This window comes from Anoplophora glabripennis, unplaced genomic scaffold, assembly GCF_000390285.2.
Source record: "Anoplophora glabripennis isolate ALB-LARVAE unplaced genomic scaffold, Agla_2.0 scaffold816, whole genome shotgun sequence".
NCBI classification, from domain to species: domain Eukaryota; kingdom Metazoa; phylum Arthropoda; class Insecta; order Coleoptera; family Cerambycidae; genus Anoplophora; species Anoplophora glabripennis.
The window spans coordinates 25,160-30,990 of NW_019416900.1; the positions used below are offsets into that span (position 1 = coordinate 25,160).

The following is a 5,831-nucleotide window of genomic DNA, read 5'->3' on the forward strand; positions in this document are numbered from 1 at the left end:
TGCTGACATACATATTTATTAGTAGTGCAGAATTAAATATTTTTGAATATTATGTGCTTTTACTAAGCTGTGATAGATTTTTATATATATTTTTTTCATTTGTATTTAAGTACTACTTATTTTTGTTTGCTTGACGACTAATCAATGTGTAGAACGAGTAAGTCATCTTCAGCAGCTAAAAAAGAAATGGTGTCTCATGAAATCCTTAAAAAAATTATACTTACATGTATGTAGAATGATACGTCGATAGCTTTCCATTTTCCCAAAGTGATCACTGTTGGGTTTTGTAGTCTGACCATTATTATAACCAAAAATTTTCTCAAGTCAGGCGGGTAATCAGCCCAATCCAACTCGTAAATTTTTTCCAAAATTTTAGAAAACTGAAAAAGTTAAGCTATGTTAGGAATGCCACACGGTTCCCATTTGGAGGCTGTTTTCAAACAAGATCTCATAAACGACGCCAAGAAATTAATACATTTGACTTAGACAGTTACCTCCACAGTTAAATTTTGACATATCCAACACTGGACGAACGATTCCAATAAAATAACTGCTGTCGCTGTTGATATCGAAAATATTTCGATTGGGACTGTAAGCTTGTAAAAGACATGACATGAAAAATATTATTATATAGTATTAGCAAAGACTTACCGTTGAAAGAACATGAAGCAACGTACAAGAAAAGAAGGCTGCTAGTCCGTTTTGGACCAACAGGTCTATATTGCAGAGTTCTTCCATCAATCTAGTAGCCCTAGATATACAAAATAATGAATAGCGTTCTTGTACAGTCTAGTAAAATACAACCTAAGTATTGCATCGAGCTCTTCTACGCATTTTGTCAGTCTTATCTTTTTTATTAAAGATATTTTTTTAGCACCGACTCGAGGTACGTTTCTATCAATCTCCTTCAAAGCGAACGACACCACGGTGAGCTGGTTCTGCAGCTGAATGATGCTACTGAGTACCGACCAATCCACAACTAAAATAACGAATTTATTTTCTCTGTTTCAGTTGCACTGCCGCTCCATACTCACACCAGAGGCTCGCCATCAAGCTGAAATAAGCGTATGGTTGGTAGAGGAAGGCAACCAGGTAGTATCCGTCCGAGAGCGAGACGTTGAAAGGAAACCACATGGGGTAGGGGAAGTCCCTGTACACGGAGATCTTGCCAGCGTGCGGATTGAACTTCTCATACGTCGCGTTGAACAAGTTGTAGATGTAAGTGACGAAGATGTTCGCGAAAAGGAAAAAGAAAGCAATCCAGAAGAAGCCGCAGCATATGAAGTTGGTACGTCGTTGACGAGCGTCCTTGAAAGTCTCTATGGGTGTTCTGAAATGTAAGTATTTGTTTAATTCTGCAACTGTTGTTTGAATTTCAGGATTTGTCAATTTGATTTCAGAAAACGTGATTATTTGTGGTGTAGAAAAGTACGTTATAGGATAAATGTAAGGGGGAAACCACATCATTGGGTTAAAAAAAATCGAATTTTTTATTACATAAATTGTTAGTATAACTATTCAAGGATAGTCTGCCAAAATTTCAAAACGAAATTTCTATGCGTTCCGATTTTATGAGCCTAAAACCGAAGAAAAGAGCAATATGCAAGGTCAGAACGATTTGAAATTTAAAAAAATGATAGATTTCATTGTATTATTATGAAATCTACCATGAAAAAAATCAGTGCGATTGTGGAAGATCCTCGGGATCGTCCAGACTAATAATTAGTTAATCTTTTCATAAGGCCATAACTTGTAAACTATTCAACTTACCGATTCCAGATTTCGTGCGAGTTATTCGACAGTGATAAGGAATGAGAGGATCCGATGCCTAAACGTTCTGGTAATAATAACGCAGTTTATAAATGTTTAATTCAAAAGTCATAATAAACTTCTTCTGTTTCTGCGAAAAACGTGAATTTACGTAAAAATTATACAATTAATCACCCTGTAAACAATCTTTCCCCCATTTTTATGACTGTGGAAACTAATATGTTATTGTGCATAATATTTAGCATCTACAGTGATAAATTCAGCTTGCCGAAACAAAAAGTCGCGAAAGTCCCAGCTTATTTTCCTGGCCTAGAAAAGTACTCTATATTATTTATAACTCAACTTTTTAGTTTTTGGAAATCCTCTAAGGCGTTTTTCTCGAAACGACATTTTTTGATTCACGGGAACTAGCTCAAAAAGTTATGAACCGATCGTTAGGAAAATTGAAAGTGTTCCTCCTTATGAAATTAGAAAGAACATGAACCAACAATTGGAATATCATAATTTTGAGGGTGTTTTTTATTCCAAATAAGTGAAAAAAAATGATGAAATTCGTTATATTTTTTCAAACACGTGTCAAAACTTCAATTTTCAGAATATTTACCCGCAAGGAGGTTCATATTCTTAGAAAACATGTTAAAAATGCAGGAAAATAACCATTTTGCTTTCAGATCAAAATTGCGACCTCCACATTTCCCGTGAACAACCAGTTCGGACGACGACCTTCGGTGGACAACAGGTCATTCAGTAGATTTTCAAAAACGGTCCTATTTTGTATACACAAAGTATTGCTCATGATTAGGCGATCCTAAAAATTTCAACTCGATCCGTCGAGCGGTTTTCAAACTATATGATTTTTAAAATGCGAATATTTCTCAGCCGTGACAATGCAATGACGTCACCGCATGGGTCGATCAGCCGGTTTGGCGTTACTTCCAGATGAGTTTCTGCATCTACAGATTGTTTTAGAGCGTTTGTGCATATTAAATTTAAAAAATGCAAGCAAATTTCTTAAAAGCAGATTCTTCTAATTTGCCAGAAGCACCATAACTTTATCAGTGCTGAGATGACAGAAGTGAAAATACAAAGGTTACGTTTCAATAACGTGTAAAGCTTCTTTAAAGTACGCTTGTAGCGAAAGTTTTTATGTTTTTGTATAATAAGAATAGTAAATAAGAATAAGGATTTTGCGTTTTTAATTAAACGTAAGATTTACCTAATCAAATACAAAATTCTTATTATTATTTTTATTCCCATGGAAACTACAAAAATCAACAATGGAAAACAAAAGTGTATAGTGTTTCTAGAGGATACAAACGTATTTATTACACACCTAAATTACGCAGGGTAGTTTTGTTGCTTTCAAAATAAGTCATTTTTCAAATAAAAGATATTAAAAAAGAATAAATCAATGTAGAGACTATTGATTTTAGATCTGCACGACAGAATTACGGGGAGATTATTTTCTTACGCTCTCACACTGGGGAACAGTACAATATTTGTAATTTTTTTCTGTTCTGTGTCTTCCATATTGCTAACAAAATTCGGTATTTTAACGTAACGTACTCAATCAAAATTTAACAGGCAACTAAAAACCCGACTACCCGACTGACTGACAACACATACAACCATGCGGCATCGGTTTCCCATGCGGTGACGTCATACCCGCCGGTTCAGCGGATACTCAGTGCCAGTATATGATTTTTTTTTGGGATGACTTTTAGGTAATATAAATTCTAATTTTTTGCAGAGAATCTTAAAATTGCAATATATTTCCATTAAGCAAAAAAAAATTGCTGAATGAGCCCTTTTCGGCATTTTCAACATAAATGACTTGAAAAAATTTGTAATTCAAAATACCTATTGATAAAATAATGTCAAAGTTTGATCAAATTCTAGTCAATCTGTCACACTCAATAAAAAATCATGAGGAACGCCTGAAAATCATCCTTCTAATGTGGTTTTCCCCCTTAAAATCGCACCGTCACAAAAATATATTAATTCAATAATAGAAAACACAAGAAACGTTTATTAACGTCAATGATTAAATATCGTACCAGCTACGTGTAACAAAATTTTCAAATTAAATAACAAACTATACTCAGCGGTAGAAATTATAGAGAGTGATTCATCGCTAACTTTTGGACTAGTAAGGGGGATGAAGCGTGCCGAGAACGAAAATCCATTGGCGTGTCTGCGTAAAAGGCAACAAGATATATAAAATATTGAAAAAAGATAATAAAACATAACATCTAATATTTTTTACGGTTTGCTATAACCGGCACTTTGATCCATTTTAATTATTACAGCATTTTAAAACGTCCCAGTTGTGTTTTTTTAATTTATAAATTTATTATAGCCATGGAATTAGACACCTCGTCTACGCTTATGCTATGACGTTTCTCAGCACGAGTAAATCAGGTCCATTTACACCCACTAAAAAAGCAATTCCCTATTCAAGTGCAAAAGACATAGATAAAATATAGATCGAGTTCAGTGTAACTCAGTCTATAGACAATTATAGATTCTATCGATGTGCGTAGAGAGCGCCACAAAGATAGTTAATATTGAACCGTATAAAAATCATTTTATATTTTGTACGCATTATGGTAATAGTGTTTTTATATTATGTCTGAGTCACTCTCTATAATTTCTACCGCGGAGTATAGTAGGATGTTGAACTTTGAAGGCATCACTAAGAAGAGCGCCAGAAGAAAGGGCCCTAGCCGGCGGGGCCCAGCCAGGACAAAAGGAGGTCCCACAAAGCGCCTACACCGGCCGCATTTGCGGTCGGGGTAGACGACGGATGGGGCCCACCTACGAAGGCTGTCCAGGCCTACACGAGATGAGGCAGGATAAAGAGGGATAATCCCCCTCGATCCCAAATCATTGAGGCCAATTTCTAGCCATAGAATAATGGCGCGCGCGCGGCGAAGGCATCACGAGTGTTATAGGATAGTAATGCCTTCAGTCGATCTCGGCTCATTATTTATATACAAGGTATATCATAATTAATAGCGCAAATTTAAACAGTTAGAAGTACATGATCTTACCAGAAGCAAAAAACCATCGTTTTCGAGATATAGGGTTTCAAAAAAAATGTTTTTTTCAGATTTTTGATGATATTCCGGGAACCATTTCAGGTATAGAACTCAAATTTTGTACACGTAGTATCATTAACATTAGTTACTTTTGGGCGCTAATTTAATTTTTATTCATATGACAGTGGCGGAGATTTTAGGATTGCGTGAGGTTCTTTTGCCCCTAATTTTTACGACTCTGGAAAAATTGGCATTTTGAAAGCCTATTTTAAACCGTTAATGTAATTATATTATGGAAAAGATGTAACATTTTTTAATATAACAAGAAAAAAACTGATTGAAACTTCTAATTTTCTCTGTATGTGACACTATTGACTTATTCCCACCCTCATGTAAAATGTAATAAAAAAAATCGTCAAAATTGTTACCTATTATTACCTTATCAAGTAATTTAGTTTTGATCTGACCTTTCGCTGGGTAATTTGTAAATAGTGATATTAATGCGCTAAATCGATGCTTCAAATTGTACTTATTATGTCAATGAGATAATCGTGATTGTTTTTACTAATGATTGAGTACCTACTGAAATCTGTACCTGAATTATTAAAAACTTGAACTCGATATTCTCGGAACTGTAAATCATATTAAGCTGGCCATATTCCTGGCCGAGAAATAGTGAAATTTCTGGCGTTTTTAGGTACTGAAATCTTTAAAAGTAAAACGTGTAGAACAAAAGTAAGCACAAAAATAAAATCATTGATGTTTTGTTTATTCATTGTTACCATTTAAATTTACTCAAATAAACTAATAACTAAAAAAAAGCGTTTGTAAAACATGCGTTTGCTGTTATCCTAACCCCACATTTTAAGAATTATTTTCACGTACTTATAAATAAAAGTAAACAATTTTATATGTAGGACTAAGCAAGTAAATGTTATAAGAATATTTACATGTGGAATTATATATAAAAAAGTTAGTATTTTCGTAGATTTCAGTACCTAAAACCTTGATGGTTTGATC

General features: G+C 34.3%; 1 protein-coding gene across 1 annotated transcript in view; it reads left to right on the forward strand.

The window, feature by feature from the left end:
- The first annotated feature begins 1,245 nt into the window (after positions 1 to 1,245).
- The window catches only part of LOC108911769 (transmembrane protein 64), a 16,081-nt gene continuing 11,495 nt past the window's right edge, over positions 1,246 to 5,831 (forward strand). Inside the window, exon 1 of the mRNA XM_023455651.1 lies at positions 1,246 to 1,337. The gene's annotated coding sequence lies outside the window, so the exon portion shown is untranslated. The remainder of the gene's footprint in view (positions 1,338 to 5,831) is intronic.